The following is a 14,166-nucleotide window of genomic DNA, read 5'->3' as shown; positions in this document are numbered from 1 at the left end:
CCTTGTCTCTCTCTGCACCGCCCTTGGTTTCAGCTGCCTTGCTTGTGTCGGGCCCACTGGGAAGCCAGCCTCAGCTCTTCTGTGGCTTTCTTTTCAGCCCTTTTCTGTCTCCTCCCTAAGCATCTGAGGTCTTTGAGATGCACCTGTGGTCAGGGCTGTGTGGAAACGGGTCTCTCTTCCAGGCCATCCCTCTTGGGTTTTGTTCAGAGAATACCAGGTTCCCACTCTGGATGAACTGATCATTTACTGCTGCACTTACAGCCCACCCGACACAGGGGGCAGAGGGAGAGGTGGGCTCCATGGGTGCATTGGAGCCCACACGTGGTGGTGTAGGTTTTCAGGAGGTGCTGCCGGCTCCCTCTCCTCTGCCCTCCCAAGGTCCATATTTGAGTGTGAATGTAAAGATTCCCAGATTGTGGCACCTTTAGTGCCACAAGGATTTTCAGAGTGCCCCGTGCCAAAATAAATACCTAAAGTTACTTTTATTGAGTCGTTAGTTCCACAGGTATTTGTGTCCTAAGAGCTTAGTACTCACCTGAAAAAGAAACAATAAGGTGCCTCGTTAGCGCAGTAGGTAGCGCGTCAGTCTCATAATCTGAAAAAGAAACAATACGCGTAAATTTCAAAAAGACCTATTTTTTTCTTTTATTGTGGAATAAGCCACATGATAAGTAGCAGCCTGCATAGCGGCGCCGGCTTCATTTCCTGTTCCCCCGTGATGTTCTTGCTGCTCTGGCTTCTCCATCAAAGCAACCACCGAAACCGAGCTGTGCGAGGCTGTGACGTCATCGCCAAGGCTGTAGTGCCATCTGCTGGTGGGGCTGTGGCCCAGCCGCCCCGCGGTGCCCATCTGAGGGCGCAGAGGATCCTGTGAGCGCCCGGAGTCACCATAGCGTCCCAGGCACCTCCCTGTGCCCTCGGGAGCCGGGGTTTCAATGACTCCCAGTGGTCGGCCTGGGCCAGTCACTGCGGCCTGGGGCGTGTGTTCAGGGGAGAAGGGGCTTGCCCTCCGGAAGTTCCTGGGTGAGGGTGGGAGGAGTCAGAGTCAAGTCCTCTTCATGCTGTCCCCAGAGGGGACACGGGGGACGCACAGGAACAACCCGCGATGTGGACTTACGAGGCCCCACTAGCATTCATGATGTGGCTTCTAGAGGAAAAGAAACTCCACTTAAACACCGATTTTTGGAAAGTTGCCTGTAGTGCTTCTTGACACTTGTGACAGAGGAACTGAAAATGTGTGTTGGATCGAAAGAGCAAATGGCCTCCTTTCTGAGACGCTGTCTGACTCTGGCCGTGCTCCTTCCTCCTAGGTTTGACGCAATCAGTGGGTAAGACCTTGGGGATATTCGTGAATGCTTGTAAAGAAGAAAAAGATTTAAGGCGATTTTGTACTTGTCTTTTTTTATTCTTTAGGGCCCCATGTATCTGTTCACCGTAAGTTTTGGGGAACTGAATTATCGGGTGTTCTGATTCATGCATGATACTTTACGAGTTAAACGATGACGAGTAGAGGAATAAATGCTTGTATAACTTAAAGGGGGACATGTTCCTCTGTTAAAGACACCCGTCATTTCTCGGCCCTACCCATACTCCCTTCTGCAGATCCCACCCACAGTGCCTGTGGCAGGGGCCGCCATCCTTTCCTGGGATGGAGCCGGCCGGCCGGGCACCTACCTGAGGACGGGCGGCCAGTGAGCTGGGGCAGGAGGCTCTTTCTAGAAACAGACATGGGTGTCTCCGGATGGTGTTGAGAGTGTGGAGCTGAGGTGGTTTTGGACTGTGCACAAGCTGGCAGTCGGCGGTCCAGAGAGAGGGCGGTCGAAGGATACACTGTGCCCAGAGAAGCAGAAACGTCCCCTGGAGCCCACTGTGCCACCTGTCCTTGGGAACGGTCAGGTCTCTGTCCACTTCCCTGTAGGAGCTCTTTCTGTTTGGCAAACAGAAGAGCCTTGACTAAACCAGTTAAACTTTCAGGGGTGGGACGGGGTAGTCAGGAGGAAACAGGAGTCCTTTTAATTTTTCACTTCTAAAGTTAACCATTTCCCAAAAGATGTAGTTGTTAATGACAGATTTCCGCTTTCCTGTGAGGAAACAGGAAAGACAGGACAGATGATCAGATGATGAATTTATCCCATGAAAATATATGAAGTGCTTAAAAAATCAGAATATGCCCTCCATGGAATCTTTCTTGGGTGCCTTTTCTGTGTGATTTTTTTCTAGGACACTTGCCTCAAAAAGGTTCAGGGGTACATGAACTTCTCATACCTGACAAATTAATGCTATTATTTGTGGCTTTAAAAGAACAGTCAGGTATTGTCAGAAATTGTACTCGTGACCACCCCAGTGCATCATCGACTTGCTAATTACTGCATTAAGTAGGATTGGGAGGAGGAAGAATCATTCATTGAAGAAAGAGGTAAACTGATATTAGATGTTTGGGCGGCCACTTTGTGCTGGACCTGGACACTGAGAACCACGGGAAGAATGAGCCAGGTATGGCCGCGGTCCTGAGCACGTGGTCCAAGTGCTGTTCTCCCCTTAGAGCCTCTCCCAGTTCAAGAGTCACTCACTCCGCACTGTCTGGTTCTGTGGAAGGATCCCCCCACCCCTCCCACCAGGAAACAAACAGCCTGTGACCTCCAAGTGCTTTCCTCCCTGTGTAGCTTGCAAGGGTTCTGTCTGTCATCCCTTCTCTGGGGGTCTTGTTTGTAAACATTCCTGATTAATGAATAACTTGGATGGAATTTGGTTTTCTTACATTTAGTAAGCTTCTTGGTGGATTTCTAAGGAGAGATTCTTTGATCAAGGAATTTTATCTTAGTTGAGTATTTGCTACTTTACTGTGGGCCTCACCTTCCCCTATTTTTTTTTTTTTAAAGATTTTATTTATTTATTTGTCAGAGAGAGAGAGAGGAGCGAGAGTGAGCACAAGAAGACAGAGTGGTAGGCAGAGGCAGAGGGAGAAGCAGGCTCCGTGCAGAGCAAGGAGCCCGATGTGGGACTCGATCCCAGGACGCTGGGATCATGACCTGAGCCGAAGGCAGCTGCTTAACCAGCTGAGCTACCCAGGCATCCCTCCTTCCCCTATTTTATATGACCGAGCTATTTTTGTATCAACAAGGTTTCTTCTAAGAGAGGGCTAGCTGTTGGACTAAACACCTAGGGAGGGACAGAAAGTTGATTTGTTAACTTGCTGTCACATCCAAAGAGAAGTGGCAGGGTTTATCCGTGTCTAAGGAGATAGGAACTTGAGTAGCAGGAAAAAGTTAGTGTCCCGGGAACTTTGCACCCGCTCACCCCACTCCTCAGGACTCTGCTCACTCAGATGGCTCCGCGCCTTCTCTAGCCTCTTCCCTTACTTCTTTATTTACTTTATTTTTTTTTTAATTTTTATTTATTTATTTGACAGAGATCACAAGCAGGCAGAGAGAGAGGGGGAAGCAGACTCCCCGCCGAGAAGAGAGCCCGATGTGGGGCTCGATCCCAGGACCCTGAGATCATGACCTGATTGGAAGGCAGAGGCTTTAACCCCCTGAGCCACCCAGGTGCCCCGATTTACTTTAGATCGTATCTGTTGATTTGAGAGAAAGAATGAGAGGGAGCCTGATGCCAGACTCCATTCCAGGACCCTGAGATCATGACCCGAGCGGAAGGGAGATGCTTAACCGACTAAGCCTTCCAGGTGCCCTGTAGTTCCCTTCGCGGCGGCCCCCCATCCCTTCACCTCACCATCTCCCCCAGTTCTGTGTTTCCTTAACACCGGACAGCACCTGCTGTGTCAGAATTGCATACGGAGGTCATTACATACGCCTTCCTCAACTGGAAGGGAAGCTCCCCAGCAGCGAGAACTAGGACTTGTCTAGGGAGCAACACCCTTGCTTCAGTGCCTGGCCTGTGACACGAGTCTTGATGAATATTTGTTGAATGATTGAATGTGGGAGCTGGGCTCACAGATATGAACGCAGATACACGGGCCATTATGTCGTGAAATCTTTTTATCAACAATTTAAAGCTTTCATCCCTTGTTCGTGCTGTTGTGTAGCAGGGCTGTACATGTCCTCAGACCGGAGGTGAATACTCCTTTTTACGTCATTCTGGCCCGAACTGGTGCCTGGGACAAGGACAGGCTCACTCCGTCCTCTCGCGGCAATGGCCGCGTGATGCGCACAGCCGTCCGCGTGGCGTCCCGCGACGAGCGCCGCGCGGTGTCAGTGGCCGGAAGGTGCGGAGTCTCTGTTCTTGCTTCTTTCCAGTTCCCGCTGTCGGTCGCAAACGGTGAGGGACGTGAGTGAAACTCGGATCCGCCGGTCTTCATCTCCCACATGTCCTTTCCCTTGACCGGGGCTGGGGAGGGCGGGGTACTTTACTTTTTAAAATTGTCTCATTCTCCAATGCAAAAATGCCTTTGTGTTTCTGGGACTTCTGTTTAAGAGAAATTCTGTTGAAGTGGTCAGGGTCTTGGTCCCAATCTGGCAGAGCGCAGAGACTCTCCTGGCGTGTTTGTGTACATCTGTCCGGCCCTCCTCAGACTTAACGGTCAGAGCCCTGGGCTGGGGGCCTCGGGGGTACCTGGGAACAGTGGGTGAAGAGCTTTCAATGAGGCTGGGCTGGAAAGTTTGATTTTCTTCCGTAGGAGGAGTGTTTGAAGACTGCGCGGAGGAGTCAGATGTCAGAGCTGTCCTTCAGAAAGATAAATCGGGCGGTGAGGGGTGGGGTGGGTTGAGGAGAAGCGGCAGCGGGGGGAGCAGGTCAGCCGCAGGCCGAGGTGGAGGCCAGGGCGGCGGGGGCGGGGTGCAGGGGGTGTGAGGGGCCGGACAGACCGCGTGGCAGCCTGGCAGGAAGGGTGTGTTTGAGTCTGTGCTTGAGGAGGGGGCCGGAGTCCCCGCAGCGGGACTGAAGCCCTGGGCGCACCGCCGTGGTTGTGTGCAGTCAGGGGAGGGAGAAGCTCGAGCGAGTGGTGTCCCTTCTCCCAGCTGAAATGGGCTCGCGGAGGAAGCAGAGTGATAGGTACGTCAGCGGTTGCTAGTACAGGTCGAGTAAGAGGAGGGCTGAGGTCCTGTTGCTGCCGTGGTCCCGGGGGGAGTGGGGAGACAGCCGGAGGGTATGTGGTTGCGGCCGAGAAAGCACTCCAGCTGGGAAAGGAAGCCGGGCGGGATTTGGGAGACCCCCTTGCTGAGACCACTGGTGAAACCATAAAATGAGGAGTTTGTGTACTTTGTTGCAAGCACCCAGCGAATGGGTGCTTGGTGCTGGCTCAGGTGTGCTCTACAGATCACGTTCTTAGAGTCACCTCATTGCAAGAAGCAAACCAGCTGAAGCCCTAGATTAACAAAACCCAGGAAGAATTAGCTATAAGGACTGGAACGTAGGAGCCGGAGATGGGACGGGAACAGGAGCGGTAGCCGTGCTCGTCCGTGCGTCTGCTGCTCTGCTGCTCAGAAAGCCGTGTCCAGGTTGTGAAGGGAGCCTGTGCCGGCTTTCAAGTTCACGTCCCACTTCCAGACACGACAGTCTGCCCCACTGGGAGTCCCGGTTTCCACGTTACTGGGGGTAGAGTTTGTTCTGTCTCCTTTGAGACGGGAACCTGTTCCTGGTCTGCTCAGCTGTGACCAGGGGCAGTGGCGGGGAGACAGCCTTGTGTGGTGTCCGCGTGCTGTCAGGAGGTGGCCGGCCATCCCCAGAGCCGGTGGGGAGGAGGAACCGGGGAGGTACCTCCTAGAGAAGGTTGTTTATAAGCCAAACAGATTGCCCCCCCCCCCAAAACAGCAGTGAAGGCGGGGCCCAGCCCCTGCTTACAGTCTCGTAGAATAGAAAAATAGATATGGACCAGGAGGACGTAAGGGAGAGTTGTTATCCGGGAGAAGGGTGGTCAGGACGGTTTAGTGATGTGTCTCTAAGGTCTCATTTTAAGGTTGAGTGATACTTCCCGAAAGAGGGAGGGAGAGGACAAAGAACATTCAGACCGGAGGGGAACTGTGAGCAAGGGGACGAGTCTTAGTTTTTGTATCTGGTTTTCTTACTTTAAAAAAATTTTTATGTAGACTGAAGGCTCCTGCCTGGCTCAGGTGGTTCAGTGTCTGACTCCTGGTTCTCGTGAGGTCATGATCTTACGGTTGTGAGATCAAGCCCATGTCCTTGTGCTTGTCCCTGTCCTCATCAGCAGGCCCCACACTCCGTGGTGGTAAGGGCTTCTGCGTGAAGGTCTGCGCCCCCCAGCTCCCCACCACACTCCCTCCCCCAATAAATAAATAAATCTTAAAAAAAAGAAAAAAAGACTTACGTCTTAAAATAAGAGTAAAGGTATCGTCCGGGTAAGCCCCTGGCTGTCCAGTTGCTGGCTGTGATAGTAACTGTTTAAAACAGCGTGGAGCTAGATCCTGACCTTTCTTTGCCTTGGATACCTTTTTTATAATTTTACAGATTTTTTAAAAAAAGATTTTATTTGTCAGAGAGAGAGAGAGAGCAAGTGAGCACAAGCAGGGGGGGTGGCAAGCAGAGGGAGAAACTCCGCAGGGAGCCCGATGCGGGTTCTCCGTGCCAGGACCCTGGGGTCATGATCTGAGAAGAAGGCAGAGGTTTTAAGACTGAGCCACCCAGGTGCCTCTGATTTTACAGATTTAAAATTGTAAGGAGTGACGACAGTCGATACCTCACTGGGCTCCTGAGGGTTAATCAGGTGATGCGCAGGGTATTAGCACTGTAACATCTGGCATGTGAGTACTTGGTACATTTTAAGGTTAGCTAAAAATAATTAAAGCTGTATCTTCTTTCCAGCTGTACTTTTTTTTTTTTTAAAGATTTTGTTTATTTAACAGCAGGAGAGAGAGTGAGAGAAAGCACAAATGGGGCGGCAGGTGTGGAAGCACAGGGAGAGGGAGAAGCAGGCTCCCCGCTGAGCAGGGAGCCCAGTGTGGGACTCGATCCCAGGACCTGGAGGTCAGGACCTGAGCCGGAGTCAGATGCTTAAGGACAGCCCCCCTGGAGCCCTCCCAGGTATACGTTTAATATCCAGTTTGGTGGCTTAGAATAAATCTACTTAGTCATCCCTAGCATAACAGTTATAGTCATAAGGATACTCATTAAATTGTTGTGCCTTCACTAAGTGCCAGGTGCGGTGAGTGGAGCGGTGCCCGACAGACCCCTGAGTGCCGAATGGACAGACCTGTCCATGTGGTGACGGTGTCAGCGGGCATTCCACTGCCTGGTCAACCGGAAGGGACCAGGAAGGAAGTCAGGTGTCCCCGTGGCCCTCTGAGCTAAGGATGTAACGTCTTCCGTATTTCTTCCCCTCTGGGGAGGAGATATCCCCTAGTAGCTTCCTAAACTTCGTATGGCTCTGTTGTGCCCCTACACTTGGTCATTTTGTTGAATATGGAATTCTTTTTTGGAATCCGTTCAGAACATCACTCTCTCCTTCCAGCGCCCAGTTTTGCTGTCGGCAAGTCGGCCGGCACCAACTTTGGATCCTTTGTATATTGTCTCTTTTCCCGTCTGAAAACTTGCAGGATTTAACGCTGTCCTTAGTGTTGTGAAATGTGACACCTTTCTGGAGCGCGGTCTCTTTTCATCCATTTCTCTGGTCCTGGCCTGTCTTCTCAGTCTGGACGCGCCTCGGCAGCTCTCGGAGAAAGTCATCAGCCACGGGAGCTCAAGAGCTGGCATCTCGCTCGTGCCTCCACATTTCTTTATTGAATTTAAGCATATTGCTGCCTTTTACATATTTGTCCTATTGATGTATTTCCTTGATGGCTCCTCCAAAAACATGTTGAATGTTTAGTGGTAACGACTGTGCTTGCTGACAAAATTGTTTTTTTATTGCAGAATTTGAGCTATTCATCTAGGCAAAACCTAATTTGCGAGAAAGTTGGAGAGGTCTTTTCAGTGCTTATTGCATAATTAATACCCTTCTGTAAAAAATAAAGCTCTTCCAGGATAACTCTTCCTTGAAAGATTTACTTTGCCCCATGTAGAAACCATAGTGAAATGTCAAAAAACCCCAAAAAACAACAAAAAAAACAAAACCTTTAATGAACACAGGAATACAGGATAACTAAAACACAACTGAACATGTTCAGAAATTTATTACCTTAGCAATTAGGGTCAGCGAAAACTATTTGAAGTAGGCACTAAGATTTTATTTATTTGGGAGAGAGAGGAGACACAGTGAGAGAGGGCACACAAGCAGGGGGAGTGGGACAGGGAGAAGCAGGCTTTGCTGAGCAGGGAGCCCCACGCAGGGCTTGATCCCAGGACCCTGGATCATGACCTGAGCCGAAAGCAGATGCTTAACAACTGAGCCACCCAGGCGCCCCCACAAGTTTTCAAATGTGCATCTCACATCCCCTGCATACCTTAATACAAAGCTGGGTTCCCCCGACACTGAGGTGGTTGGGAAGGCAGCTCCAGAATGTTCTTACATGTCTCAGGGCTTGAGAAGAAGTAAGTGTGCATGTGAGATTCTCAGCGTGTCACTGCACGAAGTCGCTGCAGGGTGAGTCTGAATGCCCGGCTGGTGGCGTTTACAGGCAGGCGGGGGTTTTGTGCAGCGTCTTCAGTGTCGTCCCAGGGGAGCCTCTGGATGCGCTGTGGAAGCAAGGCGGAGTGCGGCTTGCGGGAACAGGGTGGTTGGAGACTTCCGTAGCTGTGGGCAAGGTGTGCTCTCTGCCTGGAGTGAGCCGGAGTGAGCCGGAGACCGTGTGCACACCGGTGTGGGCCGCGGGCCTGTCGCTGCGCCCTCTGCGCGCTCTCGGGTTCCGTGCCCTCGAGCAGGCGTTCATGTTCTGCCCAAACGAAGGGACCCTCACACCGAAGCAGCTCGTGTTCAGCTACGTCTTGATGTGAATCTGGATTTTGAGCACAAGCTGGACAGTTTGCTTTTCTGCAGCAGACGTGGAAGAAGTTCCTTTTTTAGCCAGTAATTTGTGAGACAAATGTTTTGGCGTGAAGGTTAAGGCGACGTACCAGGGCAGCGGTGGTCTGAAGCCTGCTGTGCACTGAGCAGTGTAAACACAGGCGCGGCTCGGGCGGAGGCTGGGTGGCCTTAGCGGTCCGGTCCGCACCGCACCTGGCAGAGGAGGAGGGGTGCGGCGCGTCTCCGCAGCCGCTGCTGGCTTCTTGCTGCCCACCTCCTCTGGTCCGCTGTGAAAAAACAGAAATCCGTCTGCTGTTGAGAGAGAAGTCCGTGAAAGGACTTGGGAGTGACCCAGAGGTGGCGACTGTGAGACGGGGCTTCGAAATAACTGTGGTGGCCGTTGATGTATGTTAGAGATCAGGAACAGAACGGGGCCTGGAGAATCCTCCGCTATCTGGAAATTAAACAAGTCGAAGATGACATCATAAGGGAAATTTTAAAATACTTTCATTTGAATGAGAGTGAAACACACACCTCGGCATTTGTGGGGCTCGGTGAGAGCGGGGCCGCGGGGGCTGCGATGGGGTGGTGCGCGGTGGCAACAGACGAGGCCTCCGCCGGCTGGGCTTCCACTTTCTGGTACCTGAAGGCATGGTGAGCACAAAGCAAGCAGAAGGAAGAAATAATGAAGGTAAGAGGAGAAATTTGTGGAAGTGAAAACAAGTCTGGCAGAGAAAATCAGTGACACTGAAAATTGGTGTTTTCAAAGGAACAAATTGATAAATCTCTAGCCAGCCTGAGAAAAAGACACTGAGACATTGTTAAAAAGAGAAGTTAGATACGAAAATTAAACATGAAATATTGATTCATCTGGTTCCCACAGTGGCCTTAGAAACAAAGTGCAGGCGCTGACGGTGTTGGTGGGTCACGGAGCTTCCTGGCTGCTGAAGAAGCTGCTCCCGCTGAGAGTCCCGGAAACACAGTGGTTTCCGCATCTGACCTGTAGGTGGTCACATCTCTCCTTGGATAAGGTCAGGGCTTTATTTTTTTATTTTTATTATTTTTTAAAGATTTTATTTCTTTATTAGAGAGAGAGAGTATGAGCGGGAGAAGGTTGGAGGGAGAAGCAGACCCCCCGCATAGCTGGGGGCCCGATGCGGGACTCGGTCCCGGGACTCTGGGGTCATGATCGGAGCCGAAGGCAGTTGCCCAACCAACTGAGCCACCAGGTGCCCCAAATCAAGAGCATTTTATTTTTATTTTTTTAAAGATTTTATTTACTTATTTGAAAGAGAGACAGTGAGAGAACATGAGTGAGGAGAAGGTCAGAGGGAGAAGCAGACTCCCCATGGAGCTGGGAGCCCGATGCGGGACTCGATCCCGGGACTCCAGGATCATGACCTGAGCCGAAGGCAGTCGTCCACCAACTGAGCCACCCAGGCGCCCTCAAGAGCATTTTAAAAGAAAATTTATATTAATTTTTTTAAAAGATTTTACTTATTAGAGAGAGGGAGAGAGCAAGAGTGGGGGTAGGGGCAGAGGGGGAAGCAGACTTCCCGCTGAGCAGGGAGCCCAACGGAGCTCCATCCCAGGACCCTGGGACCATGACCTGAGTGGAAGGCAGATGCTTAACCTACTGAGCCACCCAGATGCCCCTAATGACTGTTTTTTTAAAAAGGACTTATTTATTTGAGAGAGTGCACTTGCACACTCGTGGGGGAGGGACAGAGGCCGAGAGAATCCCAAGCTAGCTCTGCTGAGTGCGGGGCCAGTGCGTGGCTCTAAGGTCATGACCAGAGCTGAAACCAAGAGTCGGACGCTTGCCTGACTGAGCCACCCAGGTGCCCCTCAGCTGATTTTTTTCGAGAGCCTTCAAAAGGTACATAATCTTTGACATAATAATTCCATCTTTGGAAATCTGCTCTGAGGATTTTAACATACAGTCCCCCTTGCCTTTGGGCATCTCTGCTGAGTGAGCCGCGGTGCCCACGGTCACTGAGCCCGCCACCCGCCCCTCCTTTCCTCGTCAAGCGGCCGTGCCCACGCTGGCACGCGTCGTTCCCTCTGAGCCTGGGGCGGGGACCAGCTGCGCGCTCTGCCTCCCTCGGTCCTCCCTGAGCCTTGGAGTCCCGTCCTGGCCATTCCCCAGTGGTGCAGGTCGGGCTGTGCTAGCTTCCAGGACTTCATGTGGATCACAGAGGCCCGAGTGAAACTAGCCCTTCGGATTTTCATTAGTTCAGCTTCTGTGGGGAGAGCCCCTCTCTTTTTCCCTCTCTGTGCATCATAGGACAGTGTCCCATGCTTTTCCCCTTACCTGTGAGACCCTTGTGGGCAGCTAGGCTAAGCGTGCCTGTTCTGGCTTGTGTTCCCAGCACCCAGCGTACTGGCTTATTAGTTCCTAGGCATTAAGAGTATTCGAGTAAGTGGATGGATGTTCAAGGGATTTGATCCATAAATCAAATAAAGCCAGCGCATCTTCAAAGACTAGTGTTCGAGGTGTAGTCAAAGGCAGCCCGAGACCGTGCTGGGAAGGAAGGGGTGTCGTGTACAGCAGTCTGGTCCTTTTGTGATGGAATGATCTGGAAGCTTTGCACCAAGTCCGCTTCTGCAGGTAGATTTGTATGCAGGAGAGGAGAGAGAGGCACCGCAGGGCTCCTGCCTTCTAGCAGAGTTGCCACCGAGAGAAGAGAATTTCAAAGCAGCAGGATCGGGTGGGTGAGGAGTTAATTTGTTTGGGTCATTAAAATGTTTGGTTTGGGGACGCCTTGGTGGCTTAGCCTTTGAGTGTCTGCCTTCAGCTCACGTCATGGTCCCAGGGTCCTGCGATCGCATCAGGCTTCCTGCTGGGTGGGGAGCCTGCTTCTCCCTCTCCCACTCCCCTGCTTGTGTTCCCCCCTCACTGTATCTCTCTGTCAAATAAATAATAAAAATAAAAACTTTAAAAAAAGTTGGTTTGCTCTTTAAATTGATGGGACATTTGTATTTACTTTGTTAAATGTATGATTTGAATTTTATATATTTTAAATTTTTATTAGAACTGGCTGTATAATTGGCCTTTTTTTTTTTTTTAAATTTTATGCCTGTATTCCCTTATCTTCCTCGAACTTCCCTTATGGATTGCTTTTTAAAAAGATGAGGGAAAAATTCAGCATGCATATGTCCCCCCTTAATTCCACTTCAGCAACAGCACCAACAACACTGTGTAGCCAGACTTCAGAGTAACGGGGAGGGGCTGTCCCTGCCTGCCCTGAGAACCATCTTTTCTCACGTCTGACCAGCTACTGTCGCCCGTCCCCCTTGTGGGCCCCAGGCACCCTTTCAACAGCCTCTGCAATCTGCCTTCTGTCTGAAGATGCGCCTTGTCTCTCCACTTCCCTTTACCTCCAGGAGGGAGAGTAGTGTCGGCCAACATCGGCTTTGGTTTCGCTAAATCCCCAGTTTCCAGATTTTCTTCAAGGCTGATGCTTGCTCCTGGTTTTGGATCACAGTAATGTGCGCTGCTCTCTGGGACAGTGGTCTGGGCTGGGTAGTCAGAAAAAGAGCCCCACTTGGGTCGGATTTTTAACCAGAAGAGAGTCCAGTCGGCTGTACACGTGAGTGCCGGCTGAGGCGGTTTGGCAGTGGTCCCCATGCCCTTCGCCCCACTGTGACGGTGCCCTTAGGAGCTGTGGGGTAGACAGATGCTCATGGAGGGTTGGCTTCCCTTTTCCTTCTTCCAAAGAAAAATAAGGAACTTTAACTTTGTTTCATGCCTTGAGCCACAAGACAGTCTAGGTATTTGAATCAGAGCAAACTGATACATTTTTTCCATTTTTATTTTTTCCCTCGTCTCTTGATGTGACAAGTGCCTGAAAGGGTTTGCATTTGGAGTCACGGGTCATTGTGACAGCCAGTTTGAAGAAGCTCTTACCCGGGCTCATACTGTCTTCAGGGACATCTCGTGGTGTCTGGAGACGGTTTAGGTTGTCACGCTGGGGAAGGGTGTGCTGCTGAAAATCCCATGGTGGACAGAACAGCCCCCACCAGAGAGAGTGACCCAGCCTAAAACTCCAGTCATGCCGAAGTTAAGATTGCCCACTTTTAAACCTGGTAATTCAGTGACAGTGTGGGTGTGCGTGCCTGAGCGCTACCCTCTGAGGGTTAGCGACAGCCGGCCGGCCACCACTCGCTGACGAATCCCCAGCTTCCACTTCCATACCCTCTGATTTGGGTTTTCTTCTAAGTACCTTTTGTGGCACATTTTATTAAATGTGAACCACGTAGTGGCTTTTTAGCACATTCACTGTGTTGTATAACCATCAGCTCCGTCTTACTATGAAGGTTTTTGTTTTCCCCGGGGAGCCCTATATCTGTTGAGCAGTGTTCATCCCACACACATGTACACAGAACCCCTAGCAACCACCGTATTTTATCTCTGTGCATTTGCCTCTTTCATGTAAACAGAATATTTCATACACATGGAGTCACACAGTTTGTGATCGTTTGCATCTGGCTTCTTCAGGTAGCATAGTGTTTTCAGGAACCAGCCACAGTAGCGTGCACCAGTGTTTCACTCCTTTTCACTGCTGAGTAATATTCCAGCGTGTGGCTATACTACACTTTGTTTATCCATTTATTATTATTTTTTTTTAAATTGTGAGATTTTATTTATTTATTTATTTATTTGACAGACAGAGGTCACAGGTAGTCAGAGAGGCTGGCAGAGAGAGAGAGGAGGAAGCAGGCTTCCGGCGGAGCAGAGAACCTGATGTGGGGCTCGATCCCAGGACCCTGGGATCATGACCTGAGCCGAAGGCAGAGGCTTAACCCACTGAGCCACCCAGGTGCCCCATCCATTTATTTATTGACAAACACTGAGCTCTTGGCCATTGCGTGTAGCTCTGCTGTGAGATGTGTGTATGTGTGAGTACTGGTTTTTAGTTCTTGGGCATATATGCCTAGGAGTGGTCTTGCTGGATCGCATGGCAAATCTGTGTTTAAATTACTGAAGAACCTCCATACCGTACTGTTTTCTTTCCACACTTACTTGTATTGACAGAAAAGCTTGTGTTTGCTCATTACGTATGTAACATAATTCAGAAGAAAGCTGTTTTGTTAAATAATAATTTGTTAGAATTCACGGTTGAACTGGGGGACATTTCAGTGTGTTAATACCTCTCCTGGCCTCCAGACTAGGTGTGTGGCTGGGAGTTTTAGATGCGGGAGATAGTGAATCCATCAGCAGGCAGGTGGTAATCCTTGAAATGTCCCGAATGGGACTTTTCACACACAGTTAAATTTGGAGCGATCACAGAAGCCTATGTGTTTTGAAACTT

General features: G+C 50.5%; 1 protein-coding gene across 3 annotated transcripts in view; it reads left to right on the top strand.

The window, feature by feature from the left end:
* GNB1 (G protein subunit beta 1) overlaps window positions 1-14,166 on the top strand; it is an 88,516-nt gene that overhangs the window by 28,600 nt on the left and 45,750 nt on the right. The window contains exon 1 of one of the 3 annotated variants that reach the window (XM_082686271.1): window positions 558-1,328. The exons of the other annotated variants lie outside the window; for them this stretch is intronic. The gene's annotated coding sequence lies outside the window, so the exon portion shown is untranslated. Of the gene's footprint in view, window positions 1-557; window positions 1,329-14,166 lie in introns of those variants that run through there. 3 annotated transcript variants of the gene reach the window in all.

Source organism: Mustela nivalis, assembly GCF_964662115.1.
Source record: "Mustela nivalis genome assembly, chromosome: 10".
Classification (NCBI taxonomy): domain Eukaryota; kingdom Metazoa; phylum Chordata; class Mammalia; order Carnivora; family Mustelidae; genus Mustela; species Mustela nivalis.
Note: the sequence above shows the minus strand (reverse complement) of the source record. Positions and strands in the feature narration are given on the sequence as shown.